Raw genomic sequence first — 21,934 nt, 5'->3', positions numbered from 1 at the left:
AAGGAATGCAGAAATGCTGCAAAGACGCTGGAGGATATACGAGGGTGTCAATCCTGGATTTGGACCAACTGCCGCCTGCATTATTGGGAAGCCTTTCCTGCCAAGCCAAGGTTAGGCATTCAGTCAAAAATTGTTTCCAGCAAGTGCTTCTTTCCCCCCACCTCAACCCACTCACACATACAGACACAGTCCTTTAAAAGTCAACAGAAAGACTCTTTATAATGCCACTTTTGAAAACGAGGACTAAAGTGCGTCCAATTAACAAACACAAGTCTTGAGTAATTAATTCCACAATAAAGGTTAACACGGTCCACGCCAAAAGTCCACACGGGCGTGGCGCACCTCACCAACAAGACTGTCAGGGAAAGGGAGAACTAAAACTTTCATATTCGCTCGGGCCGGGAATGAGAGTGTGCGGGCTCAGCCAAAGTTCTCGGTTCAGCAGTGGGGGGAGTTTTAGCGGCCGGTGAGGGGGAGATGGGGCTAGAGAAACCGTAAACAGGCAAAAGATAATCACATCACCGGAAAAATCAATTCAACGAACACACACGCAAAAGGAACAACGCGCGGATTCTTTACAAGAAGGCAGCCGGCCGTGGGGGCCCGGCGCGGGCCTGGCGCGCGCACCAAGTCCACTCGAACAAACTTTAGAAAGCGGGAGAAACTTTTCGCGGAGGATACGCGGGAGCTGCGCGAGGCCTGCGGCTTTCTCTTCACCAGCCGCTCGGCCCCTCAACTTCCCGAGCGCCGGGAAGCGCGGGCCCCGCGCGGCCAGGGCCGGGGGCCACGCAGGGGGAAGCGCGGGGAGGCCCGAGGCCCGACCCGCGCCCCACCCGCAGCCCGACTCCGGGCGGGGCGGCGGGGGGGCCCGTACCCCGCGCGCCCGCGGGGCGCCGCTCCGGGCACCCCGGCCCGAGGACCCTCGGAGCCCCGCACGGGAGCCCGCGCCCGCGCGAAGGAGGCGGGAAGACAGGTACCAGCGGCGAGCAGAGCGAGCGCAGGAGGATCCCGAGGCCCGAAGCCGACGGCCGCCGCTTTGTCTCCCTCCCGTCGGGCTCGGAGGAGGAAAGGGGCCGCCCCGCGCCCCCGCCCCCGCCCGCGGCCCGGCCCCGGCCCCGCCCGCCCTTCCCGGTGCCTCCCGCCGCCGCTGCCGGGCCCGCTCCCCTTGGCCCTGCTGGACCCCCGCTTTGTAGGGGAACCCCGACTCGAAGACAGCCTGGCGCGGCCAGGCCAGAACCCCCTGGGGACCTCTGGCTCTGCTTCCCCACCGCAGAGTTACTTTATCCCAGGCCCCAAGAGGGTGCTCCGGCCTGAGTGACCCTGCGAGGAAGGAGGAGCGGCGACTCCGGGAACGGCCGGGCGGGAGCGCTGGGAGCGAGGTGAGTCACCGCGGTGAGCTCAGGTGAGTCTCGGGCCGCGGCCCCACTCAGGCCCCGCCCTGGCCCGAGCCCCACAGACCCGGGCGCGGCTGCGCGAGGTCCCGGGCCTGCACTCAGGTGTGTCACAGGTGATCGCGAGTCACTTGCTCTCTGAGAAGTGCTCTGGGTTCATCCCCTGGTTTTACCGAAGGAGAAACTGAGGCTAAGTAAAGGTCCCACAGCTTAAGGCAGAGTGGAACTCAAAGCCCACACAAACAAGTTTAAGAGACCTGGATTCTAGCCCTATCCCGTTGATAATTTAGAAAATTTTATTCTCACTCTGTGTTTCTTATCTACGTAGTGAATACTCTTCAAAAGAAAATACTACAAAACAAACACAACTTACTGTATACTTGTTTTTTTTAACAAATTAGTTTTATTAATACGTATTAATAAAGCATACAATTCATCCAAAGTATACACTCAATGATATTTGGTATAATCGCATAGTTGTGTATTCATCACTTCAATCATTATTAGAGCATTTTTATTATTTCAATAATAATAAAAAACAGACAAGAAAATCTTCACCTCTCAGTCTCACCATGTGCTTCCCCTGCTGTACATATAGCTGCCATTTCTGGCTATTCTTGCACAATTATTTATTCAGTTTTATTGAGATATATTCATGTACCATATGATCTATATAATCAATGGCTTTTAGTGTAATCACACTGTTGTACAGTCATCACCACAAAAAATTTTAGAACAATTTCATTACTCCAAAAATAGAAACTCTACACCCCTTAGCAGTCCTTCCCCAGTGCTTCATAACCACTAATCTAATTTGGTTTTTATAATTTGATTTAAATTTATATTTTATATAAATGGAATCATACAAGATGTAGTACTTTGTATTTGGTTTCTTTCAGTCAGCATAATGTGGGTTTTTTTGTCTGATATTAACGTCTTTTAGTATTAACATACATTTGTTCAGTTCCAAAGAAAAACAGTCTTATATGTGCAATTTTACCAATATTCATTTCACATGCAGTTTTACTATGCTATACAGTTCCATGTTACATTTTTTAGCTTTCCTTGTAGTAATATAACCTTAGACTTCCCTTTAAGCCACTTTCATACACACATAATGGTACTGCTAGTTATAAACGTTATGTTTCAGCATTCACCTATTCTTTTCATTTCAAAAGATGAACACATAATTTTTACTAATTCTGCACAAGTTAACCCTCACCTTTTCATTTTCTAACCTCATTCTATTTTCTGGTGACCCTTATTCAACTTATTAACTCTATGAAATTACACAATATAGCACAATCATAGAGTATTTGTCCTTTTGTACCTGGCTTGCTTCACTCAACATAATGTCCTCCAGGTTCATCCATGTTGTCATATGCTTTACGCCTGCATTTCTTCTTACAGCTGCTTAATAATCATTTGTGTGACTATAACACAGTTTGTTTATCCATTCATCAATTGATTTATACCTGGGATGTTTCCAGCTTTGGCAGTCATGCATAACGCCGCTATGAACATCAGTCTGTTCATGTCACTGCTTAGTTCTTCTGGATATATACCTAATAGTGGTATTGCTGGGTCGCCTGGCAAATCTATATTCAACCTCTTTAGAAACTGCCAAACAGTCCTCCACAGTAGCTGCACCATTCTATATTCTCATCAATAGTAAATAAGTGTTCCTATCTGTCCACATCCTCTTCAACACTTGTAGTTCTCTTTTTAGTAGTAGCCATTCTAATAGATGTGAAATGGTATCTCATTTTAGCTTTGATTTGCATCTCCCTAATCGCTATAGTGAAGTTGAACATTTTTTCATGTGTTTTTTTTTGCCATTTGTATTTCTTTTTTGGACAAATATTTATTCAAGTATTTTGCCCATTTTTTAATCAGGTCGTTTGTATTGTTGAGGTGTAACATCTTTTTATATCATGGATATTAAACTGTTATCAGATACATAATTTCCAGATATTTTCTCTCATTGAATCAGCTGCCTTCTCACCCTTTTGACAATGTCCTTTGAGGTACAAAAGTTTAATTTTGAGGAGGTCCCATTTATCTATTTTTTTCTTTTCTTGCTTGTGCTTTGAGTGTAAGGTCCAAGAAACCACCACCTACTACAAGATCTTTAGGATGTTTCCCTCCATTTCCTTCTAGTAGTTTTTTGGTCCTGGCTTTTATATTTAGATCTTTGATCCATTTTTTACTTTATTCTTCCTTCATTATTTTGGATGTCGTTCTCCACTTCTCCCAGCACAATTTGTTGAAGAGACTGTTTTGTCCTGTTAAGGCGGACTTGGTAGGTTTGTCAAAAACCAGATGGCCATAGGGTGAGGATTTATTTCTGAACTGTCAGTTCTATCCCACTGATCAATGTGTCTGCCTTTATGCCAGTATCATGCTGTTTTGACCACTGTAGCTTTATAATATGTTTCATGGTCAGGCAGTGAAATTCCTCTCATATCCATACTTTTTTAGAATGCTTTTGGCTATTTGGCTATACTTTCCCTTCCAAATGAATTTGGTAATTACCTTTTCTATTTCTCTAAAGTAGGCTGTTGGAATTTGGATTGGTATTGTATTAAATCTATCTATAAGGCAGTCTGAGTAAGACTGACATCTTCACTACATTTAGTCTTCCAATCCATGAACATGGAATGTTTTTCCATTGGTTTAGGTCTTCATTGATTTCTTTTAGCATTGTTTTGTAGTTTTCTGTATATAGGTCCTCTACTTCTTTGGTTAAATTGATTCCTAGGTGTAGCAGTTCGCTGTAGTTATGAATTTAAAAAATAGATATTGGATTATGTTTGTAAACTGGTCTGAACCTGGGATGATTAAGTTATGATTAGGGCTTTGATTGGGCCATGTCAGTAGGGCATTGAGTCCAGGCCCCTTGGTGGATGGGGACTCAAAAGGCATGGCCAAAGACAGAGCTGGGGCTTTTTTTAATGGTGGAGTTTTGATGTTGGAGTTTGATGCTGAAGTCTTAAGCTGGAGCCCCAGAAACTAAGCTCACAAAGGAAAGAAGCAAGTACTTACTGAGCCTGGAGAGAAGCAAGACCTGGGAGGAGAGGAACTCAGGAAGCCTGAACCCTGGCAGACTTCAGCAGTCATCTTTCTCCAACACATGGAAATAGAACTTGGTGAGGGAAGTAACCTATGCTTATGGCCTGTTATCTGTAAGCTCCTACCCCAAATATATACCCTTTATAAAGCCCAGCAGATTTCTGGTATTTTGCATCAGCGCCCCTTTAGCTGACTAATACAGAATTTGGTACTGAGGAGCGGGGAAGTGCTTTTGCAATTATGGAAATCCTGGAATGGTTTTATAAATGGGTAGGGGTATTTTTTGGAGGAATTGTGAGATGCTAGGAAGAAAAGACCTACAGTGCTTTGAAGGGAATACTGACAGCAATATGAATGCTAAAGAGACTTTTTATGATGCCTTAGAAGTAAATGATGAAACTATTACTGGCAACTGGAGGAAAGGTGATCCATGTTTTAAAGTTGCAGAGAGCTTAGCAAGATTAACTTCTGGTGTTTTATGGAAGGCAGAATTTGCAAATGGTAAGCCTGGGCATTTAGCTGAAAAAATTTCCCAAGTAAACCCAGAGAATGCAGCTTGGCTTCTGTTTGCAGCTTATAGCAAAATGCTAGATGACAGAGATATGCTGAGGACTGAACTGGCAGGCACAAAGAAAACAGAAACTGATTCTGGAAATTCCAAGCCTCTGGAAATCAAGCTTCCTAAAGAAAGTGACCCATTGGAGGAATTAACTAAACTTGGAACTTGCAAATCAGGATTGAAGATACAGTTATGTCAGAAAGACTTGTGGAAAGTCTTACTATGTCATAGCTTGGACTCCAGATTCCTGTATGTTAAACCAACAGACTTTTTGAGAGAGCTGTATGAACAAAACCACTGTCAGCCTGGAATAAAAGGGACATGAAAAGGAGAGATTGAAGAAGAAACTGCTTCAAGAGGAAAACCATGGAAGCTGAGATCTGGAATTAAGACATCACCTTGGGCCAAGAGAGGAACCCCATCCATGTGCACAGAGAGGGTGACTTTGCCCCAGCAGTTGAAGAGAGTGGATGTTCCTGCCTGATATTCTTAGAGAATTTTGCTGCCCCAGGGTCTGGAGAGGATACGGCACATTCCCCAAGGATTAGAGTGGTTAAGGTCAGTACCCCGCAGGTCTGAGAGGAGTGGACCTGTCCCCCATGGATTAGGGAAGGCCAGGTGGTCAATTCATTGCTCTGAGAGGGTTGAGCCTGTATGCCAAAGGTTAGGGGGAATGTTGTCTTCACGTCACTGTAGTAGGGGGGTTAAGACTCTAACCCAAAGATTGGGTAAAGTGTGGCAATTACACCATTGCTCTTGGGGGTGAGGTCTGAAGCTTGGTTGACACCCAGATGCTCGATAAGGGTGGAACCAAGAAAATGGCCATTGGACAAACCTGTGGAAAGGGTGGGTTCCCATATGGCCCCAAGGAGAAGAAACCATCCTCTTAAGAATGACTCTCAGACTGAAATTGAATGGAGGATACCCTGCAGGTTTACTGAACTGTTCTGGACCCCTGACTCATGTTTCCCTCCCAATTTCTCCTTATTGTAATGAAAATGTTTATCCTTTGTCTGTCCATTTGTGTATTGGAAGCAGATAAATTGTTTTGTATTTTTCAGGGGTCTATAGTAAATGGGACTTTGCCCCATGACAAACTGTATTTCTTTAAATTAATTGTGATATGATTTAATACTTGCATTGTTACTGATTTAAGCATTTTTTTAATGTTGTAATGTCTTTTTGGAATTCAGAGGGTGGAGTGTAGCAGTTTGATATAGTTGTGAATTCCAAAAATAGATACTATGTTTATAAATTGGTCCGAACCTGGGCATGATAAAGTTATGATTAGGGCTTTGCTTGGGCCACATCAGTAAGATGTTCAGTCCCTGCCCCTTGGTGAGTGGAGACTCAAAGATAAAAGGCATGCCAAAGGACAGAGTTGGATTTTTTTTTAAAGATTTATTTATTTTATTTATTTATCCTCCCCCCGTTGTCTGCTCTCTGTGTCTATTTGCTGCATCTTCTTTGTCCACTTCTGTTGTTGTCAGTGGCATGGGAATCTGTGTTTCTTTTTGTTGCATCATCTTGTTGTGTCAGCTCTCCATGTGTGTGGTGCCATTCCTGGGCAGGCTGCATTTTCTTTCGCACTGGGCGGCTCTCCGTACGGGGCACACTGCTTGAGCGCAGGGCTCCCCCACACAGGGACACCCCTGCATGGCACGGCACTCCTTGCGCACATCAGCACTGCACATGACCCAGCTCCATATGGGTCAAGGAGGCCTGGGGTTTGAACCGCGGACCTCCCATGTGGTAGACGGACGCCCTAACCATTGGACCAAGTCCACTTCCCAGATCTTTTTTTTAATGTTGGATTTTTGATGTTGGAGTTTGATGCTGAAGTCTTAAGCTGGATCCCCAGAAAGTAAGAACACAGAGGAAAGAGAAGCAAGCCCTGGGAAGAGAGAAACCCTGAGCCCAGAGAGAAGCAAGACCTGGGAAGAAAGGAACTCAGGAAGCTTGTACCCTGGCAGATGTTGGCAGCCATCTTGCTCTAACACCTGGAAATAGACTTTGGTGAGGGATGTAACCTATGCTTATGGCCTGGTATCTGTAAGCTCCTACCCCAAATAAATACCCTTTATAAAACCCAGCAGATTTCTGGTATTTTGCATCAGCACCCCTTTGGCTGACTAATACAGTAGGTATTAAATATTTGAGTCTTTTTGTTGCTATTGTAAATGGAATTTTTCCCCTGATATCCTCCTCAGATTGTTCAATACTAATGTGCAGAAATATTACTGAATTTTCTGTATTGATCTTATACCCTCCACTTTGCTGAACTTGTTTATTAGCCAAGGTAGCTCTGTGGTAGACATTTAAAATATCAAAAAAGTGTAAATGTTAGAGAGGAGGTGGAGAGACTGGAATATGCTTATCCACTGTTGGTGGGTATGTAGAATGGTACAGCCACTGTGGAGGACTGTTTGGAAGTTCCTAAGGAAGGTGTATATAGACTATCCATGTGACCTGGCAATATCATTACTAGGTATATATCCAGAAGAACTGAGAGCAGAAACATGAACAGACATCTGCACACTGATGTTCATAGCAGCATTATTCACAATTGCCAAAAGCTGGAAACAACCCAGGTGTCCATCAACCCATGAATGGACAAACAAACTATGGTATCGTCACACAATGGAATATTATGCAGCTGTAAGAAGAAATGAAATCTTAAATCATGTGACAACATGGAATAACCTGGAGGACATTATGTTGAGCAAAGCAAGCCAGATACAAAAGAACAAATACTATATGATTATACTACTATGAACCAAACATATTGTGTAACATATTGTATGATTCAAAAAATTTTTATAAAACTGGATTTACTCAAAAATTAAGGAATCAGAGGAAAACATATGGAACTGTCTTATCATTATTGTCCCAGTAAGTTTAGCTAACATTAACTACAATAAAAACTTGCACAAAAATCCATTCATTACTAAATGAAATCATTGAAGCCCCTCATAAAAAATGAGTCTTTAAAAAAAGACTGTGGGAAGCAGATGTGGCTCAATGGATAGAGCATCTTCTTACCATATAGGAGGTCTAAGATTCAAACCCAGGGCCTCCTGACCCGTGTAGTGAGCTGGCCCATGTGTAGTGCTGATGCATGCAAGGAGTGCCATGCCACACAGGGGCATCCCCCACGTAGGGGAGCCCCATGCACAAGACGTGTGACCTGTAAGGAGAGCTGCCCCCATGCAAAAACAGCGCCACCTGCCCAGGAGTGGCGCCACACACATGGAGAGCTGACACAGCAAGATGATGCAACAAAAAGAGACACAGATTCCCAGTGCCGCTAACAAGAATGCAAGCAGACAAAGAACACATAGTGAATGGACACAGAGAGCAGACAACAGGGTATGGGGGTGGGGAGAAATAAATAAAAAATCTTTAAAAAAAAAAGACTACTTTTAAAAAGAGCTAAAAACTTCCATTTTCAAGTAGTGTGTAGTTTATATTTTGAGTAATGCTTTCATTCTTAGCTAATAATTTATATTAAAACGATAATATTTAACACTCAAAAAAAAGAATTTTCTAAATATAGGCTCATGTCATCCACAAATAATGAGAGTTTTACTTCCTCTTTTCCTATTTGGATGCCTTTTTTTTTCTTGTTTATTTGCTCTAGCTAGAACTTCTTGCACAATATTGAATAACAATGGTGACAGTTGGCATCCTTGTCTTGTTCTGGATCTTAGGAGAAAGCTTTCAACTTTTCCCCATTGAGTACTATATGATGTTGGCTGTGGGTTTTTCATATATGCCTTTAGTCATATTGAGGAATTTTCCTTCTATTCCTATCTTTCAAAATGTTTTTAATCAAGAAAGTATGCTGGATTTTGTTGAATGCCTTTTCTGCATCAATCAAGGTGATCAGGTGATTTTTTTTCCCTTCAATTTGTTAATGTGGTATATTACACTAATTGATTTTCTTGTGTTGAATCACCCTTGCATACCAGGAATAAATTGCACTTGGTCAAGATGTGTAAGTCTTTTGCTATGCTGTTGGATTCTATTTGCAAGTATTTTGTTGAGAATTTTTGCATCTATGTTTATTAGAGAGATTGGTCTGTGATTTTCTTTTCTTGTAGTGTCTTTATCTGGCTTTCTCTTATTAGGATGATGTAATATTGGCTTCGTAAAATGTGTTGGGTAATTTTCCCTTCTCTTCAGTTTTGGAAGAGTTTAAACAGGATTGGTGTTAATTCTTGAAATGCTTGCTAGACTTTTCTTTGCTGGGAGATTTTTGATGATGGATTCAATCTCTTTAAATTTGATTGGTTTGTTAAGTTCTTGTATTTCTTGTAGCGACAGTGTAGGTTATTTGTGCATTTCTAGGAAATTGTCCATTTCATCTAGGTTGTCTGGTTTGTTGGCATACAGTTTCTTGTAATATTTTCTTATGACCCTTTTTTATTTCCGTGGAGTCAGTCATAACTTCCTCCCTTTCATTTCTGATTTTATTTATTTACATCTTTTCTCTTTTTTCTTAAAGAGTTTAGCTAGAGGGTTGTTAATTTTATGGGTCTTCTCAAAGAACCAGCTTTTAGTTTTGTTGATTTCTCTATTGTTTTTTTGTTCTCAATTTCATTTATTTCTGTTCTAATCTTTCTTATTTCTTTTGTTTTGCTTGCTTTGGGTTGGTTTGCTGTTCTTTTTCAAATTCCTCCCGTTTTTCAGTTAAATATTTGGTTTTAGTTCTTTCTTCTTATTTAATATAGGAGTTTGGGGCTATAAATTTCCCTCTCAGGACTACCTTCACTGTATCCGATAAATTTTGATAAGTTGTGTTCTTGTTTTCATTCATCTCGCTGTATTTACTAATTTCACTTACAACTTTTTCTTTGACCACTGATTGTTTAGCAGTGTGTTGCTTAGCCTCCACATTTGTGCAACTTTCTTGCTTTCCTATTATTAATTTCCAATTTCATTCCATGATGATCTGAGGAAGTGCTTTGTGTAATTTCAGTCTTTTTATATTTATTGAGACCTGCATTGTGATCTAATATGTGGTCTATCCTGGAGAAAGATCCATGAACACTTGAGAAGAATGGATAACCCACTGAGTTTGGGATATAACATTCTGTATACATCTGTTAGATGTAGCTCGTTTATCATATTTTTCAAGTTCTCTGTTTTCTTGTTGATCTTATGTCAGGTTGTTCTATCTAAATGATGTGAGTGGTGTGTTGTAGAGATGTCTATTTCTCCCTTCAGCTTTGCCAAGGTTTTCCTCATGTATTTTAGGGCACCCTGATTAGTTGCATAGATATTTATTGTCCCTTTATTAATATAAATTGTTCCTTTTATTAATATTAATGCACATTGAGATTTATTAAAATTGTATTCTTTATTAATATGTATCAGTAAAATTTATTTAAAATATATATATATATAATGGCCTGATGGATTGTCCCTTTTATTAGTATATAATGGCATTCTGTATCTCTTCTAACATTTTTGCATTTAAAGTCTGTTTTGTCCAATATTTGTATAGCTACCCCTGACTTTTTTGGTTACTGTTTGCATGGAGTATATTTTTCCCACCTTTCACTTTCAGCTGGTTTGTATCCCTGGGTCTAAGCTGAGTCATCTGTAGGCAGCATATGGATGGCTCATGTTTTTTATCCATTCTATCAGTCTAGATCTTTTGATTGGGGAATTTAATCCATTCGCATTCAATGATGTTATTGTAAATGCATTATTTATTTCCACCATTTTATTCTTTGGTTTTCATATGTCATATCTTATTTTCATCTGTCTTTTTACTCTTTTAGTTATCCTTTCTGCTATTCTTGTCTTCTATACTCTCCTCCAAGTCTCTCTCCTGTCTTTTTCTTTTAGGCTATAAGGATCCCTTTAACATTTCCTCCAGTGGTGGATTATGTTTTACAAACTATCTTAATTTCTGTTCATTTGTGAATAATTTATTAATTTTTATAAACTTGATTTTTTAAAAATTTATCCTCCTGTCCCATCCACCCCCCAACATCATTGTTTGCAGTCGCTGTCTGCTTTCTGTGTCCATTTTTGCTATGTACTCTCTGTGTCTACTCGCCTTCTCTTTAGGAGGCACCAGGAACCAAACCCAGGACCTCCCATGTGGAAGAGAGACTCTCAATTGCTTGAGCCACCTCAGCTCCCTTGTTTGCTGTGTCTCTCATTGTCTTTCCTCTTTGTGTCTCTTTTGTTGCATCATTTTGTTGTGTCAATTTACTGTGCCTGTCGCCACGCCAGCTTGCCTTCTCCAGGAGGCACCAGGAACCGAACCTGGGACCTCCCATATGGCAGGTAGAAACCCAATTGCTTGAGCCACATCCGCTTCCCATTTGTGAATATTTTAAATTCACCTTCATATTTGAAGAACAGTTTTGCTGGATAAAGAATTCTTCACTGACAGTTTTTCTCTTTCAGTATCCTAATTGCTTCATACCTCTGTCTTCTTGCCTCCATGGTTTCTATGAGAAATCAGCACTAAGTATTACAGGGTGTCCTTGTATGTGAAGGTTTGCTTCTCCCTTGCTGCTCTCAGAAGTTTCTCTTTTATCTTTGACATTTGACATTCTGAGCAGTATGTGTCTCGGAGTAGGTCTATTTGCATTTATTCTTAGACATATAAGTCTAAGGGGGACACTGTGCTTCTTAGACATGTAAGTTCATTTCTTTCATGAGAGTTGGTGAATTTTCTGCCATTATTTCCTCACATACTCTTTCTGCCCCTTTTCCCTTCTCTTCTTCTTCTGGAACTGCCATGACATGTATGTTGTTGCATTTCATGTTATCATTCAACCCCCTGAACCCCTGCTCAATTTTTTCCATTCTTTTTTCTCCCTGTTCTTTTCTCTCTTCAATTTCAGCTGTTCTGTCTTCTGCATAACTTATTCTTTCTTTGTAGGGTGGCACCGTGTGGGAGCGAGGCGACAGCAAGGGTTGGCTCGTCTCAGGTCTCATCGCAGGGATGAACGAAGAGCCACAGCAGCCGGCTGGAGGGCTCAGCCTCGTGGGGCATGGGCAGGGGCGAGCCGCAAGGGCAAGGCGAGCTGGCAGGGCGTGGGCAGGGGCGAGCCAGCAGGGGCGAGGTGAGCCAGCAGGGCATGGGCAGGGGCAAGTCAGCAGGGGTGAGGCGAGCTGGCAGGGCGTGGCAGGGGCAAGTCAGCAGGGGTGAGGCGAGCTGGCAGGGCGTGGGCAGGGGCGAGCCAGCAGGGGTGAGGCGAGCCGGCAGGGCGTGGGCAAGGGCGAGCTGCAGGGGCGAGGCGAGCCAGCAGAGCATGGACAGAGGCGAGTCAGCAGGGGTGAGGCGAGCTGGCAGGGCGTGGGCAGGGGCGAGCCAGCAGGGGCGAGGCGAGCCGGCAGGGCGTGGGCAGGGGCGAGCCAGGAGGGCATCGTTCTTGTTCTTTGTTTTCAGTTTTTAAATTAGAAAAGTTGTGGGTTTGCAGAACAATCGTGCACAAAACACGGGATTCCCACGTATCTCCCTAGACCAATACCCTGCACTCGGGTGGACCATTTGTTACAATTGATGATAGCACTTTTTAAATAATTTCCTGACTTTTTAACACTAGTAGCCAGCACTTTTTGAGAGATTCTATGTTCTAGGCAATGTGTGAAGTAATTTACATGGATTACCTCACTTAAAACACCCAATACACCGCCAGGGCCGTATGTCCTATTAAAAAAAAAAAATTGTTTTTGTAAATTAGAGAAGTTGTAGGTTTACAGAAAAATCATGTAAAAAAAAATCAGCACACCCAAATAACCCCCTATTGTTGGCACTGTGCAGTGGTGTGGTACCTTTGTTACAACTGATTATTATTATTAATAATAATATTTAATATTATTATTTAATAATATTTAATAAAATACTATTTAAAATACTATTTTATTAAAATAGTACTTAACAGTATTTAATAAAACTATTTTATTAAAATAGTCTTATTAAAATGGTACTATTAACTACCTCCTTAGTTTATATTAGGTGTATTTTTCCTATACACCACCCCATTATTAACACTTTGTAACAGTGCTGTGCATTTGTTATAATCCAGGAAAGAACATTATTATACTTGCACTATAAATTATAGTCCATTGTCTACAATAGGGTTCACCGTGTTATATAGTCCTATGTTTTATCTTTTCATCCTTATTCTAACATATACACCCTTAAGTTTCCCATCTTAACCGCATTCACCTGTATAATTCAGGGCTATTAATTACCCTCACAATGTGTACCATCCCGGCCATCCATCTCCAAACCTTTACAATCACCCTAAAGTGTCACTCTGCACAAATTAAGCATCAGTCCCTGTTCGCTAACCCCAAGCTATCTCTGGCTCGCCTGTATTCTAGATTCTGGCTCTCTGAGTTTGCTTATTCTAATTGTCTCATACCAGGGAGATCACACGTTTGCCCTTTTGTGCCTGGCTTATTCACTCAGCACAGTGTCCTCGAGGTTTTTATCTCAAGGTCTGCCCCTGGAACAGCAGGGACTTAAACCCGGCTCCAGCTGCTCCGTGTCTGCTGGGTCCATTTGCTCTCTCTACGTCCCCGAGCTTTCTCTCACTGGGCAGGGCCACCGGGCAATTGCCTCATTTCTTTTCCCCTAAGAGGCGATTTGGCTTTGATAAAAGGAGCGCTTGTCTTCTAATTCTTCTGTGGCTTCTCAGGGGTTTATACACCCTGTGGAAAGGCCTTCTTGGGCCCTAAGTGGTTAATCTCCCCCTCATGCAATTTTCTGTAGAATTTCCTGACCTGTGGCTACAATTCAGGTTGCACTGGCATTTTTTACCAAAGTTTCAAAATTTCATTGTCGGACTCCATTTTTTAAAATTAGAGATGCTGGTTGAGTTCGCAGTTAAATTGGAATGTTAAATGCTTTGCTTATTGCCTTTTCTTCAGATATTTTGTAACTCCCTGTCTTTTCCTGGTTTTAAAGACGCACTGAGCTCATAAAGCAGTTTCTACTCAACAGCTTGCGTGATGGCTCAGGTGGTCTCCCCTTTCGGGCTCACTCTATTCAATTTTCCAAGTTGCTGCCCTCCAGGTACCTTCTCGCAGACAGAGGTTGCTGTCATTTCCGGCAGGTTCCCATCACTGACCCGAGGCACACTGACCCCTAGAGCTTGTTCCCTCTGTGCATTAAGGAGCTGTCAAGCATCGCGGTCACTTCATTTTGGTCCCTTGCTCTTACATTCCCTTCTTCACTTCCTGGGAAAGCAGACTGGACTTCCTGAAGATCAGAATTTTCCCCAAAGCCACCCACGGGTGGCATCTAAGGTTGTTCTAAGAGGGCTTTAAGTTATTTTTGCAGCCCTGGGGGACTTCTGGTTTGTCTCCAGGGACTAGACACCTTTGAATATGAGCCAAAAATGGTTAAAAGGTTAGGGGGCCCTTCTTGAGTTCTTCTTTGATAAGGTCTATTTTATTCTCAAGTAACAGGGATGGACTTGTTCAAACTTTTATTACTTGTTGCCAAATGTAGTGCGTCTACTTTGTTCAGAGTTGGCTTCATTGACAGAGACACAAGTTAGCCATACGCTTTTGAAATCAGGCCAAGCTCGTTGTGAATTTTAAGATTTTTTAAAAACTTGCACAAAAAAATCTTTGGGCAGTCTTTTTCCTCCATTAGTTGAGTGTTTTCCATGAAACAATATATAGTCTATTTGCCATGACACCTCCGGAGGAAGCTCAGTGCAACCTGACCTTTGTCTCAAGCCTCAGGCAACACTACCGAAGCCCTCCCCCCCCCCAGCTTCTCCAGGATGAGCTGGAATTGACAGGCTGTGGCCTCTGCTTGCCAGTCCCCTGCTGCTGGGCCACAATCCTCTCGACCCCTGAAAACTGCCCCACTGGGAACCCAAGCGCCTGGCAACCAGGGACAACCACCAGCAGGCAGGTGGAGGGCTGCCCACCACTCTGGCCCACGCAACAGGAAATGACGGCACTTGTACAGCATGTGGGGGGGGGCATTGAAGCCTGGGGGCCAGCCCGATGCCAGGCTGCCGTTCCCCGCAGGGCACCGTGGTGGGACGCTGCGCCCCTGCCGCCTGCTCCTTCCTCTCCTCACTAAACCCTTGCCCGGCAGCCCAGAGGCCATCCCGCCTCCAGAGGGCACAGGAGCCTCCCGGCTCTCCAAGGCTTCCTGCTTGTTTCTCTGTTTGGGGGGGGCATTGAGATGGGGCCAATGTGGCCCCAAGGGCAGGAGCGGGAGCACAAAGCGCCTTCCCAAGGGTGTGTGCTTGGCCTGGTTTGTTTGGTTTGGGGATTATTTTTCTCACAGCGTTACTTATTTTAAGGATGATTTGCATACAGTGAAATGCACCGGGTCTGAAGTGCGAGGTTCTGTGAGCTTTGAAAAGGCCCCTGGCAGTGTAGCCACCTCCTGCTCAGGAGAAAGACATGTCCCTCACCCTTTCCCATCGACGTCCCCCTGCCCCGACGCAAGCTCCGCTCTGATTTCCATCCCTGTGGATCTGTTCTGCCGACTCTTGAACTCCATGTAAATAGAAATAAAATGTTTCTAGGAAAACATTTTGAGGTAAATGAAAATGAAGACTCAACCGACCAAAACTTACAGAAGGCAGCTAAAGCCAGTGCCTCGAGAGAAATTGAGAGCTGAAGATGGAGGAGCATCAAGAGCCTAATGGACTACCTAAGACACAAAGAAGAGCAAATTCAAACCAAAGAAAGAAGAAGGAAGGGAATAATAAAGATCAGAGCAGAAATTAAAGAAGCAGAGTATAGGAAAACAATGTCAAAAATGAACAAACCAAGTCAGTTGTTTAAAAACAAATAACAAAATAAATAAATCTATGTCTGGTTGACCCAACAAAAAAGAAAATACTCAAATTACAAAACTCAGAAATGAAAGAGGGGATATTTCTTAATCTTACATAAAACGATTACAGGGAATACTATGAAAACCTGTATGCCAAAATGATACGTATCTTAAAATGAAACAGATTACTTGAAACATAAAAACTACTTAATTTGACTCTAGGATAAATAGATTATCTGAAAAGAACTCTAAAAAGTAAAAACATCCAAAAAAAATTTTTTAAATCCACCCAAAAAATCTGGGCCCAGAAGACTTCACTGATGAAAACTACCATGCATTTAAAGAAGAATTAACGCCAATTCTTTGTAAACTGTTCTAAAAACAGGAGAGCAGGAAACATCCCCCAACTCATTCTATGAGGCTAGTATTACCCTAATATGAGAACCAGATAAAGCCTAATAAGAAAAATACATACCAATGTATTTTACATATATGGACATAAAAATCCTCTGCATAAAACTGTCAAACTGAATCCTGCAACATACAAAGGATTATACATCATAAATCAAGTTAGATTTATACCAGAAATGCAAAGTTGGTAATGACTTTCAAAAATCAATTAATGTAATACACCATGTCAATAGAATAAAGGACAAAAAACACACATGGTCAGCCTCAGTAGATGGAGCAAAAGCATTTTACAAAATCCAATGCCCCTTCATGAACAGCGCAATCAGCCAGCTAAGAATAGAGAGGGCTTCCTTAGCCTTATACTGTCAAAGCAATTCCTATCAGCTGACTTTTTGAGAAAAATCAGCAAACTGATCCTACAATTTCATATAGAAATGTGAGGAACTCTGAATAGCCCAGAAAATCTTGAAAATAAAGAACAAAGTTGGAGGACTCACAATAACCAGTTTCAAAGTCAACCACAAAGTTACAGTCATTGGTGGTACAGGCTTAAGGACAGACATACAGATCAATGGAATAGAAATGGCAGTGCACAAAACAACCCTGACATTTATGGGTCAATTGATTCTGACAAAAGTGCCAAGACTATTCAATGGGGAAAGACCAGTCTCTCCAACAAACTGTTCTGGGACAACATGGTATTCTGATGGCCCTTATCTCATGCCATATAAAAAACAAAACAAAACAGGAAGTGAATCAAAGACTTGAATATAACAGCTAAAACTATAAAACTCTCAGAAGAAAACATAGGTGTAAATCTTTGTGACCTTGGATTATGCAATGATTTCTTGGTTATGGCACCTAAAGTGCAAGTAATCAAAGAAATAATAGATACACTAGACGTCATCAAAATTAAGAATTTTGTGCTTTAAAAGACACTATGAAGAAAGTGGAAAGGCAACCCACAGAATGTGAGAAAATATTGCAAGTCATATGTAACAAAGGATTAGTATCCAGAATAAATAATTCAATCCAAGGATAAATAACCCAATTAAAGGAGGGCAAAGGACTTGACTAGACCTTTCTCCAAAGAAGATATACAAGTGACCGATAATCACATAAAAAGATGTTGACCATCACAATGAATCAGGAAAATGCACATCAATAATTACATGAGATTCTACCTCAAACCCATGAGCATGGCTAAAATAAAAAAAGACAACGAGTACGGGGAGAAACTGGAGCCCTCACTGCACTGCTGGTGATAATGTAAACTGGTGCTAACAGGTTAGAGGACAGAATGCAAGTTCCTCAAAATACTACACAAGACTCAGAAATTCCACTACTAGTTACACATCCAAGAGAAATGAAAACGCACATCCACCACAATGAAACCATGTCAACAAAAGGTCGTAGCCCCATCATGCATACTAACCAAGACACGGAAACTGCATGTGTGCATCACTGGTGAGGAGATACCTAAAGCATGGTCCAGCCAGGCAATGGACTATTTCTCAGCCATAAAGAAGAATGAAGCACTAATACAGGCTAAAACTTGATCATCATGTTAGGTGAAAGAAGCCAGTCACAAAAGACCACACATTGTATGACTCAATTTTTATGAAAATGCCCAGAAATGGTGAATCTGTAGATACAGAAGGTGGATTAGTGGGTGCCTCGGGTTGGGGTGGTTGGGGGCAAATAGGAAATGACTACTAATGGGTGTGAAGTTTCTTTAAGGAGAGATAAAAATGTTCTAAAATTGATTATGGTGATAGTGCGAACATACTAAAAAACACTGATTTGTGTATCATGAGAATTATATTTCAATACAGCCTTTATAAGCTAACAGTAAGGTGGGCCCAGGTTGAAAGAGCTCACCTGAGTTTCCTGGGGAGACTGTCTCCTTAGTGGTTGGGTCAATGAGAGACAGACTAGTGCTTGTAAAAACCCATTTATATTAAAGCACTTCCTTTTTTCACTTACCTTAACAAGGACCTGAATTTTCTCGGGCTGAGCAGCCCCCTCCTCCCTGCCCACGTCTCACTCCTGGACGGGTTTGGGTTGGTGGACAGCCCTGACGCTTATTGATCTCAGATGTGTGTTTGACGCACGGCCAAGGCTCAGTGGACTCAAGAGGGCAGCAGGGGCTCCAGCAGGCCGGCTCTCCCCCCGCGCCAGCCTCTCCCCACGCGGTGCCTCATGTCCTGCAAGCCTCGGTGATGCTAACAAGGGAGAGTCTGCATTTCTAGTGTACTGTGAGAACATTCCAAAGCAGCATTTCTCAAAGTATGCACATGGTCCTTCAGGCTTTCAATAGGCTTTAGCCCAAAGTAAGCAAATAAATTAATGAATTAAAATCTAAACAATCGGGGAAAAAAACAATAAAGTGGGTACAAGTGAAAAAGCAGGGTTAAGGAAAGCTTGAAATATTTCGTTAAGGCTGTACTTCCTAAAACCTTAAGCGTGCTCTGAAAATCGCCAAGATTTTTAATCAAGAAGATTACAAAGCATTCCCAAGGTGGGGTCGAGGAATGGTTTTTTTGTGCTTTTTGTTGGTTTGTTGGGATCCTCGCGTCTGGCCGATTTTGTTAGTTGCGATGGACTTGGTGTACGACCCACGCAGGCCCGCCCGCCAGAACTGCACTTGACTCCCCTTCAGCCTACTCGCCCCAGTGCCCCCACACTCTCCTCTTTCCTCTTTCTTAGGATCCCCTGCACCCAAACCCTGGCTGCTGCTGCTCAGGCCCCGCCTCCGTGATGGCCCCAAAGCTTTGGGTGAAGAAACATCCTGCACCCCAGCCCCCGGCTGTAGCTCGATTTTTGTTCTCTCCCTCTCCCTCTATCCCTCCCTCTGTCCCCCCTTTCCCTCCAGGTAAAAGTCACATAACATAAAATTAACCATTCTAGTGTGAAGTTCAGTGGCTTTTCATACAGTCACGATGCTGTGCAACCACCAGCCCTCTCCAGCTCCCAAACGCTTTCCTGAGCCCCAAGGGCTGGGGTCACTGAACTCCCCCCGCCCACAGGAATCACAGTTTCAAGTCCAAGTTGCTCTGGGAAGCTGCCCAGCCAGGCCCCAGCCGTCTTCCCGCCCCTATGTTTCAAGCACATGGGCTTCTGGCTTTGCGAGAACTATTTCTCAACCTGGAACACGATTTTGCCTTTTACCTGCACATTTTCACCGGAATTGTTCTTGAATGTCATGAAATTGTCACGGGTTCTGAGTTTAAGAACGGGTGGAGTTGGCATAGGGGGAAGTCTTGTAGGCACTTAAATGTCTCTGTAGCCATTTGGGGAGGGGGCTTTCATCATGTTTCAGAATCTAACATAAAAGGGCCCCGTGGGGAAGGGGGTTCGGCTGCCTGCCGACCCCCAGTGGTCTCCAAGCACCAGGTGTGGATTCCAGGTGACCCGAGGACAGGCAGGACGCCCAGAGCTGCCCTCACAAGTTGGGAAGGCTGAGGACCAGACACCTTCCCCGGTGTGGACCTGCCATCCCAGCAAGGACATCCCGCAGGACAGGGCTGTCCCTGGGGCAGGACAGTGGTGAGTGTAACAGGCTCAGTCTTCCCCTGTTTCCAGCTCTGAGCCCCTTCTCAAGGTAGAGAGAGTTAACAGGCTCGGTCACCCTTGAAAAACACAAATACACGTTCTGATTCCTGCCAAAAGGGGCGCTGCAGAGCTGCTTGGAGGAAATAAAATGAGAAAAATGGGAAATACAAGCTCCCCCCTGCAACTTATGAAAAACTAAAACACTTAAGGACTCTCAGCCTCAGCCTTGTCCATTTTAACCTTGCAGGTTTGAAAGAAGACTATCTGGATGCAAAATGCACCCTTGCATCACACGAAATAAAGACTACCAAAACATCAATGTACCACGGCATGGGACTGCGGCACCAAGCAGCCTTCTCCTGTATGTTCAGTTCAGTCCAGATTCGAGTTCAGTTGGCCTGGGAGGCTCACCTGCTGTGTGTGCGTGTGTATGTGTTTGTGTGTGTGTGTGTGTAGATCAGCCTTGTTCCAAAGGGGCATCCAGTCCCTCGGGGCTGCTGCCCGCAGTCTGGGCCAGCTCACTATCTAAAGGAGAGTCAAGGCAGAGGGCACACGTGTGCTCCAGCCACCCTTCCTTCACTGAAATCTCTGCCCTTTGCATGACGGGGAGAAGGTTTTTTAAAGGCGCCTTTTTATGTCTAAAGCAGTGCTGGTCACTTCGCCGGCTGAGACGCTGCCACTGCCACCTGTTAGTATCACAGTGAACTAGGAGCCTGGCCACAGGCTCGGGCTGCCAGGGGTACCTTGATAGCCCACCTGACACTGTCTTGGAAGGCATTTGCTTTTCTAAAGCTGGATTTTGACAGAGGGTGGGTGAGTCATGCATAACCTAGCTCAGGCAACAAATTGTAAACAGCAAGCTGTGGAGTGAGGTGGGGGGGGGCGGTTCTTTTTCTGATGAAAATTTGCAGGAGTAGAGACCCAATATACAGAAGCATGTAGTTGTTCTGGAATTAAATGTTACACATCTGCAGACTGAATAATAGTTTTCCTGAGACTCCTATTTTATAGAGGATTGGCTTTCCCCTTGCTGTAAGTAAAGCTTTTTCTCTTGTTAAAATGCAACTTCATAAGTTTTAAAGACAAATAGACTCCAGGCTTTCCCAAGAATTGAGTTTGCACTCTTTAACTATAGAAACTCAGGGGCCAAAACTGTCTTCTTCCTGGAAGGTGGCAGCCTAACGTAGCGAGGGTAGGTGATATCTCCTCCAGGCCACACCACAAGACTCTTCCTTGGACTCTCATCTTCACACTCAAGCCATTCCTTTCCATAACGCTCAAGGTGGCAGCCAAACACGAGCATCAAGACCTAAAGACACAGCTGTCTTTTCACAGGAACAAAGGACTTCACATCCTTTCCTGGATGCCTATTTGAAGATTGATCATTTCCTAGAACCTACCCATTAATTGTTTTACTATAACAAGGAATCATCCAACATGTTTTATTTCTTCTTTTTCAAATTTTTTGGAAGTGCTTTTACAGATATGTTAAATGTGCTGGGGAACATTATACAGCAGGTCACACTGAAAACCATGGTAATATGCAAAAGATACACTTTACAACCCAAAGGCATATGGAAGCACAATGTTACAGCAACATGCTCGGTTTTTAATATCTGGCATTCACCAGGGAAAATAATTCAGAAAAATGGAAAGTAGGGATAACACCTTTTCATCAAATGCCAGACATCTGTTCCCACCGTGTTTGCTGCCTTGGAGCCACCAAAAGGCACAGGGAGGCTGGGCCATGGGGGCTGGCCACCAGCGTTCTGCAGCCAGGCTCTGACCCACCACCTGTCCTGAGAAGTCTGTGGCTCGGGCCTACCGGCTGGGGCACACATCAAAACGCTGAGCAGTCAGCATGCTCTTAGACACACATCAGAGACAAGCAACACAGCAAAAATCACTTGCCACTGGGGAGGCGCACATGCCTCCCTCCAAGAGCACAGACCTGTGGGAGGGACCTCAGCTCATGGGAGCGCTTCTCACCGTCTCTTACAGCCACCCCTTCCCCCTGGGTTTGGTCATTTCTTTAGGACTTAATTTTCCAGGCTCAGCTCGTACTTTTCACAGTTCCAGCGTTTGCTGAAAGCCACCGTGACGCGTGGGGCATAACTAGCCCACCCCGGTCATGGGGTTTGGCGATGGATTTGTTTTTGG

The 21,934-nt window shown here is 43.4% G+C and overlaps 1 long non-coding RNA gene across 1 annotated transcript in view; it reads left to right on the top strand.

The window, feature by feature from the left end:
• Positions 1-827: 827 nt before the first annotated feature.
• LOC131278858 (uncharacterized) overlaps positions 828-21,934 on the top strand; it is a 27,342-nt gene continuing 6,235 nt past the window's right edge. The window contains exons 1-2 of the long non-coding RNA XR_009186310.1: positions 828-1,379; positions 20,022-20,135. This is a non-coding gene — a long non-coding RNA (uncharacterized lncRNA). The remainder of the gene's footprint in view (positions 1,380-20,021; positions 20,136-21,934) is intronic.

The sequence above is a fragment of the Dasypus novemcinctus genome, chromosome 6 (genome assembly GCF_030445035.2).
Source record: "Dasypus novemcinctus isolate mDasNov1 chromosome 6, mDasNov1.1.hap2, whole genome shotgun sequence".
Taxonomy (NCBI): domain Eukaryota; kingdom Metazoa; phylum Chordata; class Mammalia; order Cingulata; family Dasypodidae; genus Dasypus; species Dasypus novemcinctus.
Note: the sequence above shows the minus strand (reverse complement) of the source record. Positions and strands in the feature narration are given on the sequence as shown.